We start from the raw sequence: 18507 nt of genomic DNA, 5'->3' as shown, positions 1-18507 counted from the left end.
CACTCATCCAGAAGTTTACTTTTTCTAAGCAGTCACATGACACCTCTATGGGACCATAGTCATCTGGGTTCAGTGATAGATATAGTTGTGTGTCATCTGCGTAGCTTTGATACTCAACCTTAGAGTTCTGTAAAATTTTTCCTAGAGGAAGCATATAAAGGTTAAACAGAAGGGGTCCAAGAACAGAGCCCTGGGGAACCCCACAGGACATTGGTAATCTGTCAGATTTAAAGTTTCCAATGCTTACAAAATAACTTAGCTAGTCTAAGTAGGACTTAAACCATTGCATTACTTTTCCATTTAGTCCAACCCATGTTTGCAATCTGTGCAACAAAATCGTATGGTCTACAGTATGGGTCCGCAGTGTAATTATATTTGGCCCGCAAGGCAATCCCAAATGACTACTAGAGCTGGCCCACCAGAATTATAGACAAATCCGGCAAAACCAGGAAGTATACAGCTCATTCACAGCTAATACTACAAATCCCATAATGCTCTGCTGTTGTTTTGGCACGTCAATCAGGACAGGACCCAGAAAAGAAGTAGGACGTCCAAACGTTCAACTACAAACGGACATTAGTCATAGCGACTTCACGCTACAACTTTCACCATGCGACGACTTCCCAAAAATGGCAAAAAGAAAGGCAGAAAACTGGAGCTTTCTGGACAGGTGGGAGGAAGAATATCTGTTTACATATTGTAAAAGACAGACCTGTTTGTCTTGTTTCTGGAGTCAACGTGGCCATAGTACAACATTAGACGACACTATGAAAAGAAACACCATGACAAGTACAAGACCTGGACATGACTCAAAGAAGACAAAGTGGAGGAGATGAAAAGAAGTTTGGTTTAACAACAGAATATGTTCAAAAAAGCCACATCACAAAGTGAGGCTGCTGTAAAGGCTAGTTATATTGTGGCAGCAGAGATTGCAAAATCAGCCCGGCCCTTTAATGAGGGAGAGTTTGTGAAAAAGTGTATGATGAAAGTTTGTGACCTCATGTGCTCAGAGAAAAAGCAAGCATTTTCAAACGTGAGCCTGAGCAGAAACACAGTAGATGAAAGCACATGTGATCTTGCCACCAATCTATATGACCAGCTGATGAAAAAGGGAAAAGATTTCGTTGCATTCTCCCTTGCTGTGGATGAGAGCAGAGATGATACTGCTCAGCTGTCGGGAGAAGATTCGGGAAGAGAACTGTGCAGGTGAGCTAACTGTTTATCACTGCATCATACATCAGGAATCACGGTGGGGCAGAGCCCTAAAGATGGAACATGTTATGACCACAGTAACACAAGTAGTTAACTTTATAAGAGCCAAAGGTCTGAATCACCGCCAGTTTAAATCTTTTCTGGAGGAATGTGGTTCGGAATACGCAGACGTGCCGTATCACACAGAGGTGAGATGTTTAGCCAAGGAAAAGTACTGAACAGATGTTTCGAGTTGCGTGAGGAAATCTGTCAGTTTCTGGAAAGCAAAGGGAAGGACACAGCAGAGCTCCGGGGGCAAAAGTTTCTGTGTGAGCTGGCCTTTCTGTGTGACATCTCGAGCCATCTCGATGCGCTGAACCTGCAGCTTCAGGGGCGGGGGCGCATCATCACAGACATGTACGCTGCAGTGAGGGCTTTTAAAACTAAACTGTGCCTGTGGGAGAATCAGATGCTGCAAGGAAACCTTGGTCATTTTCCCTGCTGCCAAACCATAAAAACGCAGATCTCTACCGCCGTATTCCCATGCGCACAGTTTACTGAAAAAGTCAGTGTATTTGGCGCTGAGTTTAGCCAGCAATTTGCCGACTTGTCCAAAAATGTAGGTTTGAACTGCTCAGTAATGCATTCGCAGTTGATGCGGAAAACGCACCAACCAACCTCCAAATGGTGCTGATTGAACTCCAGTGTAATGACACACTGAAGTCAAAGTATGATGCTATGGGCGCCGCACAGTTCCCACAGTTCATCCCTGACACAATGCCTCAGCTCCGCACCCTAGCTGCTCAGATGCTCTCCATGTTCGGCAGCACTTATCTATGTGAGCAACTTTTCTCCTCGATGAAGATGACCAAAACATCTCACAGGAGACGTCTGACTGATGAACACCTTCGCGCGATACTGAGGATTTCCTCAGCTCAGAGCCTGAGCCCAGACATTGATGAACTAGCATCCAAGAAGAGATGCCAGGTATCTGGCTTGGACACATCAGATTAGATCAGTGTGTAGCAAACTGAGCAATAATTAACCTTTTCTTTATGCACTTTTTCTTGCTACTCCAAGGCATGGGCTTGAATGGTTGATTGATTTATTATTGTTGTTTTATTTTTGAAATGATTAGCCTTTGGAAAAAGTTTATTTTGATATTTAAATCAGAAGTCTGCAAATAGAAAAGAGGCATATGATTTTTATTTAAATTTCATTTAATAAATCAATGCCACTGATGTGTTTTTTTTGTTTAAAATTCGATTTTGCATGGCTGCACTATTGTATTGATTATAGTGTATAGTAATAAGCGTTGCTTGTTCCATATTCAATGTTAAAGCAAAACATGTTTGGGTCCATATTAAAAGGTTCATTTGTTCAATGTTGGCCCGCGACTTCGTTCAAGTTTAAAATTTTGGCCCACTGTGTATTTGAGTTTGACACCCCTGGTCTACAGTGCCAAATGCAGCAGTTAGATCCAATAGAATGACAACAGATACTTTTGGTTCTTGGCCCTGCTGTCATTTTGCTGACTTAATGGGTGGGCCCCAAAAAGCTCCCCCCTTTATTCCTTTTATAGATCTTCAATGTTCATGTCTGTGTTCAAACACCTTCAGGTACAGTGGGGGTTCCCGGTTTCTGGCACCTTTGTTTTGGGGGATTTATTTTGGCTGAAAAGGTTGAGAACCACTGCATTAAGCAATTAAGATAGATGAGCAATTACCATGTTTATTAAGGGAGTCATCCAAGGAGTAGATGAGTTGCTTCCCTGAATGTTACCTCTCAAACAAAAGAAAACTCTTCCTTATCCTATTTCCTGTTATACCCTCACTTCACAAAAGTCCCCAATGAAGGGATTTGTCATCGTTTCACCTCTTTGTGTCGTGTTTTCCCCACCCTATCTGTAACTTTCACGAGCTTGGCCTTGTCTTCCCCAGAGCCTGTCCACAGTGACAGCACTGCCTCTTCCTCTCAGTGCTGCATGGCTGACAGGGAGAGAGGGGTTGCCCAAAAAGTACAGAGAAACCTTACTGCCGCAAGATAGACAGAGCAGGGCTGGAGGGAAACAAAAGATAGAAATAAAAGAAAAGGTAAACATGTTTGGAGGAAGTGGAAATGAGAATGAAGTCAAAATATTTGGAGGTGGGGATAGATGGAATGATTGAAAAGAATTGCAGTGTGTAAGATGCAGGAAAGCAAAGACGAAGATATGGTGAGATAAAGACAACTGATTAAGAAAATGAGATGAAGAAGAAAGCGAAGAGCAGAGAGTGTGCTGTCAGGGCTGTGGGGATATAAAACATCCTCAGGCAATATTTCTCGGGCTCAGCTCTCTCACGGTGAAACGACAAAAAAATTTAGCTTTTATGCTGTAAACTTTGCTGCCGTGTAAGATTTGGGAGAGTGCGCAGTACGATGAGGGTGATGAGGAATACAAATGTTCCGTCCCCTTCCAATGGAAAACATTAGGATTATAGTCAGGAAACAAAGTTCATGATGGTAATGCCCAATCCTTCCTCAACGGTTGCTGTACAAAATTTTAGCAAAATTAACTTGTATCCTTAGAAGAAGCCCCTTATTCAACACTAGCATAAATACTTCAACCTGTAATTTACTCTGCAATACATTATTAACTCTAAGTAGGCATATCTTAACATTACATTAGACAGTTAGGGTTAGCCAGGAGCAGTTAGAGCAGTGCTAGCTAGGATAGCAATAGAACCAACGAGCATTACAAGCATTGCTCATGCTATTAATGTTCAGTATTCTAGTTTACACTGCAAAGTAAAAAGTATTTAATTAAATTTATTGGTTTTACGTACCTCCTATCCCTGCTAACTGGAAAGTAACTATTGGCTGTCCCAAAAGGCGCTAGAAGACGCTAAATGACATCATTTCCTAATTTGCATGTTCGTTGAGGACAGTAACTGCAGAGCGATCTGTGCTTTCACGTCACGTCAGAGTCTGAAAAAACATCAGAAAAGTCTCAAATAACACCGGGAAAAGTAGCTAGTAGCTTTTGACAAAAATAGTCACCAAGAAAATTTGAAAAGTCACCAGATTTAGCAAGAAAAATGGCAACACTGCTCATTACAAAGACCTTAAGCTAACAGCAACACGGCACTACATATATCAGTGATAGATAATGTTAAAATGTTTTCTTTATTTTCTATTTTTGTCATACGACCTATAGTACAACAACATACTAGTTACAGTTATAATTTAATTTAGCAGTCACTTTTATCCAAAGTGACATATAACACAAGCAGTTAGAGTTGCTCTTGCTCAACATCCCACAGTGATGACCCAGGTTGCATTCCAACCAGTGACCCTCTGATAACAAACCCGCTCATTAAAGCTGCAGTAAGTAGAATTGTGATCGTATAGAAACAACCACGCTCACCCTCCCCCGCTATCATCCAGCCATCCTTTTTCCGCTCGCTCCTTTTTTCAGGGGTGCGGGGTACAAGTTATTGATAGCTACATATATTTTGGCTTCCACGCCATAGACTACACCTATCATTTCTACAGCCTTTTGAGAAGTTTATCTCTTTGTTTTCATCAAATTCAAACCTTCAAGGAGAAAATTGTGTTTATCTTATCTAATCCTGATAATACGTGCTTGGAATCATTTCGTTTTAGTGTCACTTCCCAGGACAAGGTGGGCAAGAAAGTTAAGACGTATGATTGAATAAAAAAAAAGCAAACAACACAAATGGCAATAATGGTGTCAATACCAGTAAATTACTCTTTTTTGTGTTGGTGTGACACTCTGATGCATACTAATGATGCTTAAAACATTCCTCGGCTTTTAGAAGACCAAACTCTCAGATTGTGCTTCGGGCGGATAAGTGTATTTCTGTCATGTCAATGGGAAGTATATGCGTCTGTGTGTGTGGGAGGCACAGAGAACTGTCTATACTTAAATAATCTGAGTGATTCAGATGGATGAGAGCTGATGTGCTAAACAAGAAAACAAGGGTTTTTCACGCGATCTTCTCCTCACTTTAGTTGATATTTTATAATAAAAGCCAGGGCCAGTTGTAGGCAGGCATATATGAGGGGGCAGTCAGAAATGTGAAGGGGCATCATACTGTATGTACACATCATGTTCCAGCACTTTGTTCCACCTGTGCTTATAGTGACAGTGTTTTCTTCATTGAATTGGGTTGTTAGCTATGTGTCCAACCCCAACCTACAGAAGGCCTCTACCTTCACACCTGTCCAACTTGGGTGTCCCACCTGAAAACTAAGCTTGTGCTGGTATAGGTCAGTGAGACACGCAAACCCACAATAAGGTGGAAATCTCTCAAGGAGAAAAACTGAAAAGAAAAATATATATATCCTCCATTCAGATTTCCTCAACTAACAACATACTGTAACATATTTTAACTGGATGATTTTGATTTTGGTTCTGTGTTGATGAGTTCACTCAGAGGGAGGGGCCGTGGGGTCCTCTGAGGTTTTGGTGAAACTGTTTGGGTCGGATAGGAGTGAATCTGAAAGATAGTGGCTGTGTCAGTCTCCCTAAATGGTGACCAATCCCCTGTTGGATCCGTCATGGTCGCCATGGTAGCCGTGGTAATCACTGAGTATGGTCTGGTGACAACAGGAGGTGAAATGGGGGAAGAGGGGCCGGGGGGGCTTTGGCACGGAGGTGGGCCCTGGCACGCTTTTTGTATTTCAGATTTTTCCAGTACATTCTCCAGTCCTTAAAGTTCCTTTGAGGTCTTTCTGACACTGGTAGCCCTTTTGGAAAAATAAATCCTGTAGTAGATTACTCCAAAACAATTTTAAAGCCACCTGAATGATATGAACTGTTATTGTGACATTTGTCCACTTTCATTAATAAAGATAGTTGTATTACACACATAGGTCTGCAGTTGGTGTTGCTTTTGGGGTTTTTTTCATGGATACAGATTCCATGTGTCAATGTCCTATTTGCCAAAACATTGTTCAAAATATTAAAAAAAAAAAATATATATATATATACTGTATATATATATAAACAAGAGTCAAGAGTTCAAAATAACTCATGCCTCTAGAATTCCCCTCTCAATACTATTGTGTTTCATTTATTATCATTTGTTAAATGTTATTGTTAAGATGTATAGCGCTCATACTTTTTGGGGTACAACACTTCCAACTACTGTTGGATACACTGCATATGGATTAGAGTACGGTCACCCAAGCCCGATGGGACCGGTCGGGTATGGGCACAGATATTTAGAAATGATGCTCAGGTTCAGGTCCGGCTTGATGACATCATTGCCTCCGTTTTAAGGTGTGCGTGTGCTCTGAAATGTAGGAACTTCCTACAGCTGCCAATATAAGCAGCCTTTCCATATGCAAACAAGTCATTAGTATGAGAAAAAAATAGATTTGATCATTTTCAGGCTTGGGTTTATTTTGATGCTTGTCGGACGCAGGAAGGGTTCGGACAGAAGAACCGCAATTTTAAAGTTATACGCACAGTTATGAGGTCACTACCTAAGTTATCAAGGTGGTCTAATGATGGTGGTTGGCAAGACCATTTAGAACAAATGAAGTTCACAGACCCTAAAAGTATTTTGCTGAACATTTGTATTCCTTGAGGCAGAACTAATGAGGAGTGGCCATTTTCGACTACATCTACCATCAAGTAGATAATGCCAGGTCAGCTGCTGCTGGTAAATACAGCAATTCTAAAGTACAAAAACATGGCTGTTAACTGCACTACAATGAGTGTCTATGGTTATCGTTTACGCCAGAGAGAGGTAATGATTGTGATCTTCAAACTCTCGAGAAGTCAAGGAGGAAATGTAATGGATTCTCAGTGTTGTAGAGAGTATTAACTCAACAGAACAAAAGGTAGCATTACAGCTACACTTCAGTGAAATTCTCTCCTTTAATAATTAATAATGTCATTAACAATAAATAATGATTGCACTGCTGTTTATTTGAATTTAACAAAAATAACATGAACAAAATATTGTACTTCTTGAAGGCTTTGTTATATGGTAATGAACATAAGTGTGCTTCTCCTCGTGTCTTAGGAGGCTTTGTAATCTTTACATTTTTGTCCACATATCTTTATTTGCATACAATATCAAACAAGGGGGCGCACGGTGACTTAGCGGTTAGCACGTCCGCCTCACAGCAAGAAGGTCCTGGGTTCAAGCCCTGGGGTGGACTTGGGTCCTTTCTGTGTGGAGTTTGCATGTTCTCCCAGTGCTGCGTGGGTTTCCTCCGGGTACTGTGGCTTCCTCCCACAATCCAAAAACATGACTGTAAGGTTGATTGGAGTCTCTAAATTGCCCATAGGAGTGAATGAGAGAGTGAATGGTTGTCTGTGTCTGTGTTGCCCTGTGATGGACTGGCGCCCTGTCCAGGGTGTACCCCCGCCCAGCGCCCTATGAGAGCCGGAGATTGGCACCGGCAGACCCCCGCGACCCTGTGAAACGGGAATAAGTGGTTATGAAGATGGATGGATGGATGGAATATCAAACAAATTATTCAATGCGTACTGTTTTTGAGCTCATTCAGGCGCATCGTATGGAGGGATATTCTTGAATCATCCATCACATAAGTATAATTTCTGGGAAAAAGACACATTTTCATCTCAGCGGTTTTAAAAGGGCATGGGGTTTAATTAGATCAGACACAGCTTGATAAAAACACAAGGAAGAGAACATCGAAGCAAATCCTTGGAATCTCATTTTCTTTTTTTGATTTTTTGTTTTGTATACCTTGCAGCCAAAATGCAAATAATATTATTATAATAATGAGCATCAGAAAAGTTATCACCAAGGGCTTATGTCTGCAATCTTTTTGGATCATCCATGCATCTTTCTATTGAGATATTTAAAAAAAAAAAAAACTATAAGGACCTTAAAAGCAACCCTGAAAAACACATGAAGCCAATGCAGCAATCGGCATTAAGAACATTATGGGTGTGGTGTTTTAGCCACACAGTTAAACTGTAACCCAAAATATGAAGAATGATGTCATGATTGACACATCAGGGTAACACCCTGTGAAGTTGTAGCACCCATGCGCAGGTTCCATGTTCGTTCAATTCTGTAGTAAAGAAGTGAAAAGTGAACGCTGCATTGTCTCCTCTTTGTTTAAAAACTACAATGGGAGACTGTATGGAAAGCTTTTTGAGCACAATTCTGATATCAGGGATATCAACCATATTAAAGATCTATTAGTGCTCAAATTTGGAGCACAATTTTGAGTAAGCAGAGCATGTGAGTATACTTTAAAAGTTCTTTTTTTATAAAGGCACTAGTACTCATAGCGAAGTTTTTGAAAATGTGTTAACAATTAGATTTTGGTAATAATCCCTCCTACTTCATTTGCATTCAAATGTGGTACTAGTAAAAACTTAACTAGTACTACTAGTAACACACAATTGTTTACGAGTAGACGATTTTGCTTTACTCGTAAGGTCAAGGGCGCCAAAAACTTTTTCATGTAAAACTACGTTTTTATTTACTACACTCAAAATCTCACCAGTAGATCTCACGAGCAGACTGTTTATAGTTCACTACTAGTAAAGCCAAAAGATTCACTTGAAGATTAATTTATTTTACATTTTAAGAAAACTAACAGATGCAATAAAACTTAATTTGAATTTGAGCTCTAAGACTTGGGACTTCTCTCAGCCTTGAGATTCTGAGGCTTGTAAGTTATCTGCTTGTTCGTGAATGGTACAAAAATATTGCAGAATGGAATCAGAGAGAAAATAACAGTACTGTTCATTCCTAATTCCTTGAGGGAGCTTCCTCAGTTTAGGAGGTTCAGCTATCTAGTTGAGATTCCTGTTAGATGCTTCCTGTCAAGGGATATTTATCCAAGAGAAGATCTGAAGTTGAAGTTGATTCAGGACGGGAAGTAGAGATAACTAGACTTGTTCAATATAGTTGTATTTAACATTCCTGTAAGTAAATACTTTGGATGAGATTTAGTACCTGCTCCGCAAGTGTAATTGCTAAGACCCAAAGAGGTTCATAGCAATTGGCTTTGGGGCTCAAAACTGATGAAATTGAATATTACAATGTTTTACATCATTTCCCAATTCCAATTATCGATTGAACCACTCAAAAAAAAAAAAAGGTGAAGCATCCCTTTTCTATCAAGCCATTTGTTCTCTCCTGAACTATCACTGTCTCAAAAGTTCTTGGGGCAACAGAATCGTCTTTGTGTGGGAAGTGGTTTTCTCTCATTAAAAGATAGTGAGCAAACTCAGCCACTCTCTTCAAACTTGACAAGAAAAATGATGCAACTAACTGGAGTTTAAAGCCTCATTAACAAAAACTGTCACTCAGAATATCACACAATACGGATTGTCATGGTTATATATTTGCCTTATTAGGTGTAATCATGTTACCATCAAAACAACAATGGTTAACCTGGTGAAGTGGCTGTTGTGCTTGATTGCACTATGCCATATCAAATCACTCTAGTTGAGATTACAGATCCCATTTCCTGAACTGTTTCTCAACTAAACTCAAGAATGGTCAAGATTACATTGCAGTCCTTCTTTTGAAAAGATTGAAAGCCACCCACAAGGACAACACCATCCTGAAGTTTGCGGACGACACCGCAGTGATAGGACATATCACTGGCGGAGACGAAGCGGCCTACAGGAGGGAGGTGTCCAGTCTGGTGACGTGGTGCGAGGACAACAACCTTACCCTCAACACGAAAAAGACGAAGGAGCTGATAATGGACATGAGGAAGGAGAGGGGTCCTCATCAACCACTCTCTATCCAGGAGCTGGACGTGGAAAGGGTGAGCAGCTTCAAATATCTTGGGGTCCACATCAGAGACGACCTCACCTGGACCCTCAACACCACACAGCTGGTGAAGAAAGCTCAACAGCGGCTGTACTTCCTGAGGAGGCTGAGGAAATTTGGAATGTCTTCAAAGATCCTCAGCAACTTCTACAGCTGCATTGTTGAGCCCGTCCTGACCAGCTGCATCACCGTGTGGTCCACTGTCATGGACCGCAAACGCCAGCAGAGAGTGGTGAAGACTGCTACAAAGATCACCAGGACTCCGCTGCCCTCTCTGCAGAGCATCTACAAGCGCAGTGTCCACAGGAGAGCTGCCGCCTTCATCAAGGACTCCACTCACCCCCACACGGACTGTTCACACTTCTACCCTCACGCTGGAGGTACAGAAGTGTGAAATGCAGGACCAGCAGACTCAAAAACTCTTTCTTTCCCTCTGCCATTAGACTCCTAACTGAGTGATCGGAGTCTAACAAACTATTCATCCAGATCTGCAAGCAATTTAATTATATTACAGAGTAAAACCAACACTTCCGCCATACCCGGTCCAGCTTTACATGTGTGATGCGTTCCTGAGTGAAGATGTTTAAGCAGTAGTTTGTTAGTTGTAAACCTCACAGGTAGAGCATCGTTAATATGTTTATGGATGTTTGTTAACAGAGTTGGTCAAGTTCAGGAACTGCTCTGCTATAAATAGGCTTATACTCACCCAACCAGTGAAAAATAGGTACTACAGGTTGGCCGAGCTGGCAATATTTATTAAAGTATATATAACTATGTAGTCTGAAAAAAAAAAATCACATATGGCATGATATCTAAGGACATGTTTCTTAACACTGACATTTTTATTTTAGATATTTAAGACATATTTAAAAGTTCAAAATTCTACATATTGCACCTTTAAGTGAGATAAGTTGGCACAACTGCAGAAATACCAAACTCGAAATTCTAAAATATATTTTTTGTTTTAGACACGTTGTTCAAATCGCAGCAGTCTGATGAATGGAATCTTTTGCCTTGGGCTGGTTCTGTGAAGGATACATAGGTATTGTTGAACACACAACCGCTCAGAGAGTTCCCTCTTTGTGTACAGTTCTCCTCCAGAGATAATCATTCTTCTCAAGAGTTCCCCATAGACTCTATTCAAGATTTTAACTGAAACACAAAGAACAATGAAAGTGAGCACAGCTTCATTCTGATTGAGAATGAAATGATAAACTGTTCACACGCTGCCAAAGGCCATTTCACTTAATACTTGGCGAGAGAATTTATGTAGCACTTTAAAACTACACAAGTGCTCAAAATGTTGGAAAATGATCTTTGCTTCTTTGCAAAAAAAGTCATTAAAAAAATGAAATAAGTGACAAAAATAGTGTGTGTTTGTTGCTACGACTGTTGGCACAACACAAAACAAGTTCACGGATCTCTGGCGCCTCAGCTGAGAACAGATCATTTTCTTTATGTCACTTTTAAAAGACCCATTTATAACTGTGAAATTCACTCAATAAATTCTACTGCCCTCTGTGGCCTTTTTCTCCCTTTCGTGAAACACATCACAGAATGTCACCAGCTAGCGCCTTAGGAACTTTCCACAAACATTGCAATAAACAACAGCAAGAAAGAGCATCATTCACAGTAAAAGAAACAACTTCATTTTGTAGGAAGCTCTCCAAAATAATCTATGGTGTTAAATTTGATGCATGTTTTACAGAGGGATGCAATTTCCTCGCTTGTTGTCTATGAAAATCCCTGGCTCCTCCTTGACACTGCTAAGCTCTGTCGGTGGGTTTATGATGTGCAGTGTGTACGCTTGACCAATTTCATGAGGTGTTAAGTCACCATGGTCAGCTTATACAGTAAAGGGCCTACGTGTTGAGGTAATGGGAGGGAAAAAAATGCAGAATCAGCGCCGGGTATGAGGCCATCAGAACCCTATTCATCCTGAACTTCAAAGAAAGTAAAGGGCATTTTTAGTGGATCTTCTTACTAAAAAGGTAGCAAACTGAGGATGCAGCAAATGCAAAGTGAGGCGAGATGGTAAACTACAGTTTCATATGATTTTATAAATGGGCTGCAAAGGCTTTTGATGACTCTTCGACCAATTCCTCAATTCATCTTCAATACATGCTTTGAATACATAGTAAAACTACATCTTATTAAAGGCCTTTACAAAATGCAACAGTAAGGTACATTAAAGACAACTCAACAGAATGTCGCAAATATTCATGATTGAATCTTTCAGCATTCAAAATCAACAAGTAGCCTCTAGACGTGATGTTAAAATTTAAACTGTTATTTAACATATTTGCGATGTCATTGTTTCTGTAGCAGAAACATTTGTAGTAGCTCAATGGCTAATCAGTTGTAATGCTAAATTAACTTCATATTAAGGGCTAACAGCACTTTCCCTTCTGCATGCAATTTTTATTGTTTAACATCACATTGCACTCTCACCTTAGAATAGCCGACTCTTCCCCAGCCTTTACATCAGTGGTTCCCAACCAGGGGTACATGTACCCCTCGGAGTACTTGAACACATTGCAGGGGGCACTTGGAAATATTGATGGATTTATTTCCATCATGCTGAGTCATTTTTAAGCCACTGTACATGATCATCTAACATCTTTTCCACCCGTTGACAATAAACAGCATTAATGGAATAAACAATATTGTGGCCTTAATATTCCACAAAATTGTTACTAACATGTTATGCACATTACTAAAAATTGAGGTAAATATATTCTCTGATATACAATCTTTGTAATGCACAAAACTGATATTTAGTGTGCACTAAACATACATGTTGACATTTTCAAGCTGTATGAGATTTCAGAGGCCAACATGTTACAACATGTAAGTAAAACAGAAAAGGTTACTTAATTGGAGTGACAAAGGGGTTCTCCTAATCTGAAGAGAAGCTTCGGGATGTACATGAGACAGAAAAGGTTGGGAAACATTGCCTTACATTTTCATACCCTGACTCCCTCTTCCCTGTTCCCTTTCCCCTCACCAAGGTGTAACACTGCCCTCTCTTTTTATATTCTCCCTGAAATAAAGTTTGTCTTACCCTTCCTTAGTGGGGGCTGGTGGTGGTCACAATTATGCAATAAAATAAATTCATTTATTTAATATCAATATGACCCAATGCAACTTTGTTATGTTCCGCGATGCACGTTCAGAAAAGTAGAGGCCTGGCTTTTGGTAGATTGGCAGAGGCAGTGTTAGGAAGTGGAGCTGTTTAGGGCGGGACATCAAGACATTTCTCAGAAACTCTGGATATCAGCTTTAAAGGTGCCGTCCGCAACTCTCAGATTCCTCTCCCCCCTCCCTCCCTGCTGCTCTCTTTCCCTGCCTCCAAATTTTCCAAAGTCCCTCCCCAGAGGAGCTAACAAGCTAACGTTAGTCGGACAGCAACATCACAGTAATATAAAATGCTCTGTTAAAAGCATATTACTGCAGCGCTTCTCTCTCTCTCTATGTGGACACACCTCAGCAGAAGCAGCAACAACACAGTGTCACTTACAGCAGCCCACACGGAGGCTGCTGCGCACACATGAACAACACATGCACTACAGAGTTCTAGTGTAACAATTACAAACATAATGTAAATCAAACAGCAGTAATTAGCTTTCAAGCAGAAAAGTCACCAATTCCATCTTCTACTCCTCCAGACCATACACGGTAAAAAAGACAGCGCTACAGCCCCGGGAAAGGGGCGAGGCCTGTGAGCAACACCTGTCAGACAGTCCATCAAACACAATCCTGGCTCTGATTGGTTCTTTTTGCTCGGTCGCGGTGCATTCTGGTAATCTGCCAAAGGCTGCAGGAGCAGCAGGGGAGGCTCAATGAGCCTGTTTTTTTTTACACAAACTACTAGTTTGATGTAAAGCTGTCCTTACATAGTGACAGCTTTAGCAAATATGACAAAAAGTCACTTTTATGAGAGTTGCAGACTGCACCTTTAAGGTAGCGTCATTTTGTTGTTCTTAAACATCTTGTTGTGCTTTTGTGCAATAACAAATAAAATGATTCTGATTCATCAGTCATAGGTGATACCAGCACACTTCAGCTTTTAGGGACTTATTTTGTAACACTGTTTGCTCTTTCCACAGGTAAGTCATGAACAGGTCAGTTGAGGTGCAAGAGCATGCTGCTCACGTTATAATAAGTCATGGAAAAGGAGAACCTACACCTGTGTAGGTTGACTATCATTTATCCCGTTATCTATTTTCTTGTTTTATCAGATATTAGCAAGTAAGACTTGAGGAACAGATTGAATATTTGGAAAAAACAAAAATAAAATTGAGTTTCCTTTCTACCTCAGGGTCTACTTACTATCAAATCTTCTATAATATTTCTAGGAGACAGAACGTTATCTAATATTCCTGATAAACTAGAATACAACTTTTTTATTGGATGTACTTAAATACCCAACACTGAGTCAATATATCATTTTCTCAGAAAGCAATAGCATTAGGTACAGTACATGCACTAGTAGCATTATTACAATGTAAGCGGCAAGGGCTGCTGTAGCACTTTATTGGTACAGCACCTGTACCAAAAAAAAAAGGTATGATATCTAACATGTGCATATTGACCTTTTCAAAACGGTAACGTTGGGAAACTACTAATTAACTGGCAAAAAAATGACTGACTGAAAAAAAGTCTTTAAGAACGTATAATGTCCAAAACATACGATATATCTCAGTCCATGTCAAAACTTAAAACATATTTCAGATTTTTGTTTACCACAATTTCGTCTCCTTACCACACATACATACACAAATCAAGCTATTTTTAAACAGTTAATGAGTCAAAGATATGAGCACCCGAGTTACAAATAAGCAGAGGTGTAAAGCGTACTGCTATATCCTACTCATGTAGAAGTGCCATTACTTGAATGTAATTTTACTAAAGGTCAGTACAAGTAAGTCTTACATAAAATAATCAAGTACAAGTAAAAAGCAGTAATTAAATAGTACTCAACGTAAAAGTTACAAGTTGCTTTCACACCCCCATGTTTATTTTTGGTAATAAATCTTGCTATGGTTTCCTTGCATACAGTAAACATCTCATGTGTAAACTTAATGAGGAAGAGAGCAAATCTTAATTTATTTTCCACGAAGGCATCTGTATAAAATAAAGGGTTGGTCAAAATGTACAATTAATGAATTCAATTCAAAATAAATACATTCTCTGGCTCTAAGTATACAGTAGATACCTTTATGAACTCTAAAACTGAGAAAACTACCTCCATTCAATGCTGTTTTGGCGCAGTGCATTACATATAATCTGGGTGGTCGACTATGATGTGATGCATTAGATTGCTCTCTGTCATTTCATTTTTTGTAGTTTCACAATGTCTGTTGATCATTTTAAAACAAAAAAATAATAATAATATAGTCATGAGTTGGGTGTAGAATTGTTACTAATAGCTTTACTTCTTTTAAAACATACTTAAGTAGAAGTAAAATGACTGATTTTGAAATATACTAAAAAAAGCACAAGTACCCATAAAAGCAACTTAATTAGAGTAACGTGAGTACTTGTGATCCATTACTTTCACCTCTGATATTCAGTGATAAATGCTGCATTAATCTCCTCAAAACCTAACCCATCCTATATTGTTTACAAAGACAACTTTATCCATATCCATTGTAATAATTCCAATAAAGGCAAATATTGTCTGTAATGACCCCAACCAACCACAGACACTGCCAAAAATGGGCATTCGAGCACCTGAAATGTGCCACAGAACAATGGACGAAGGTGACCTGGTCTGATGATTCATTGTGTCTTTCATATCACATGGATGGCTGAGTGCATGCACATGACTCACCTGGGAAAGCATGGCACAGGATGCAGAGGTAAATAGGCGGACGCAGTGAGATGAAACCTTTAGTCCCGGCATTTATGAGGATCTGACCTTGACAAATAGCCCACCACCAACCTATAAGAATGGCTCAATGGCAGCAATTAAGCCTGTGCTGGCTGCAAAAGAGGGAAATACTCGATATCAGGCAGGTAGATATAATGTTATGGTTCTTTAACGCTGTTTATGTCAGTTTTGTCAAAATGTGAATATTTTAATGGGAGATTATCTTGCTACTTAAGAGGTAATTGCCTGAGTCTCCCTTGAGTCAGAAGCACACAAAAGTAGGTGAACCAGTAGATATTTGGATACATCAAGACTCTTTTAAAAGCACACTCTAGCTGTGTTTCGGTTTCCCTTGGAAATGCGCAAAATTAAAATAGCGCAGTAAAAACTGGTAATGGAAACACCTGAATTAAAAAAAAAAACACTGAAATATCACTAAAAAGCTTTACACTTTCATGAGGAGGAATTTCAGACTTTTTGATATTGAAATGTGTTGCAAAAGCGCCATGGAAACATGAAGTTAGGTACCTGATCACATGACCACTTCTCTCCGGGAGAACACGGTGCAAAACATGTAAACAGTACATGTAGACAGAAGTGGCGACCAAGACATTTCTTAGCATTATACTTTAAAATGATTGCTGCCCAGTGTTTGGAAAAACGGCGTTTAAAATAACGGCGTTAGGTAACGGCAGTTTTTTTTTCAGTAACGGGGTAATCTAACAAATTTTTTAAAACTTTTTTTTACGCCGTTACAACGCCGTTAACGTCACTGAACGTTAAATGCGGTGCGTTACATGCATTGATTGAATAAAGAGGCAGGTCTGGGCCTGGTTAGTAGGTGGATGGAGACCACTGAGAATTCCAGGTGCCACAGTGGAGTGGCAGTCACCCCTGTGGTGTCTGTCATTGTGTCCTTGGGCAAGGCACTTTACACATTGCCTATTATGAATGTAGTGTGTGAGTGAGTGTTGGTGGTGGTTGGAGCGGCCGATGGCGTACCTTGGCAGCCTCGCTTCCGTCAGTCTGCCCCAGGGCAGCTGTGGCTACAACAGTAGTTTACCACCATTAAGTGTGGAGTGAAAGAATAATCCCTTAATTCTGTAAAGCGACTTTGAGTATCCAAAAAAGCGCTACATAAAATTGATGCATTATTATTATTATTATTATTAATAAACTGTCATCTGAAAGCACCCCTGGCTTCTTACTCAGCTGTAGTGAGGAGGTGGGTTAAAAACAAGGTGAGCGATTCTGATTGGCTAAGGCGGCATCATGTTTCATGGTAGCCAATCAGAGCCAGTGTTTTTACACATGTGCCAGCACACGCGGCACGCACGCACGCACGCACGCACGCACGCACACACACACACACACACGCACACACACACACACGCACACACACACACACACACACACACACACACACACACACACACACACACACACACACACACACACACACACACACACACACACACACACACTACAGACTTGATGAAGCAGCAGAGATGGCGAGTGTGGAGCAGTGCGATGAAAAGTTGACATTTTTAAAGTGGTGATACAAACACTAATTTAAATTGTGGTCAAAGACAAGAACGTACATGTGAAGTGCACATTATATCCAGGAGAGAAGACTTTGTCGACATCTGTTGTTAGCAACTCAAATTTAATGAAGCACCACATGATCTAAAAAATCTGAATTCTTTGACATATAGCAACTTTTTTTTTTTGAACAGTACTTTCCTTGGAAATGAGTTACTTTTATTATAGAGTAATTCTATTACTAACTCAGTTACTTTTTGGAACAAGTAGTGAGTAACTATAACTAATTACTTTTTTTTTTTTTTAAAGTAACGTTCCCAACACTGTTACTGCCACATTAGACATGATACAACAAAGGAATACAGAGTGTTATAAGGAGGTTCTGAGCGTCCGTCTTCCTGCAGCCAAGTCTCGCAGGATGAGATTTCACGGGAGTTACGAGACTCCTGCCCAAAACACCCTTCAATAGAAACACATTCAAAGCGCAATTATACTTTGTCAACATATAGAAATATTGCTTTTATTTTGTGAATATCTGTAATGGAAACCCAGCTTCTGTTGGTGAGAAACCAGCACTCTAGTCTTTGGATCAGAACCCTTTGTGCTGACAGATGAAGTATGTCTCTTTCTCTGAGGCGGTGGATAACCGTGCTCGACCTCCAGGAGCATCAGTTTGTAGAACATTGTGTTAGAAATTCTCCTGGGAGCAGAGCGGGGAGCTTTGGAGCTAATAGGTACAGATATCCATTTTCTTCCCTGCTTGCACTTTCCTCCTCAATCCTGCTGCACTCGGAAAAAATGTCAATCTCAAACGTACACACACAAACTGGCAGCTGCTGGCTGGGGCTGCTGAGGTTGGAGTTGAAAACCGCTCCAACTGCTACAGAGGGAGACAGTGCAGCTGTGCACTTGAGCTGGTGCAATCTGTGAACGTGCCAACAAGTGGTAGAAATGTGAAATATAATAATTGATCTTCCTTCAGAAGAGTTGTTGGCTGAAAGAAGACGCGGCTCATTATTGAATAGCAAAGTGCTGCAATAGCTTTACTTGTAGACAGTAAAAGCATTTGTGCTAAACACATAACATTGTTGTTGGCAGCAAATCAGATGTGTT

At 40.2% G+C, this 18507-nt stretch overlaps 1 pseudogene; it reads left to right on the top strand.

Moving 5' to 3' along the window:
- The first annotated feature begins 629 nt into the window (after window positions 1–629).
- LOC114465632 (general transcription factor II-I repeat domain-containing protein 2-like) lies at window positions 630–14110 on the top strand (annotated as a pseudogene).
- Window positions 14111–18507: the final 4397 nt, after the last annotated feature.

This window comes from Gouania willdenowi, chromosome 6, assembly GCF_900634775.1.
Source record: "Gouania willdenowi chromosome 6, fGouWil2.1, whole genome shotgun sequence".
NCBI lineage: Eukaryota > Metazoa > Chordata > Actinopteri > Blenniiformes > Gobiesocidae > Gouania > Gouania willdenowi.
This window is presented reverse-complemented; position numbering and strand designations above follow the sequence as displayed.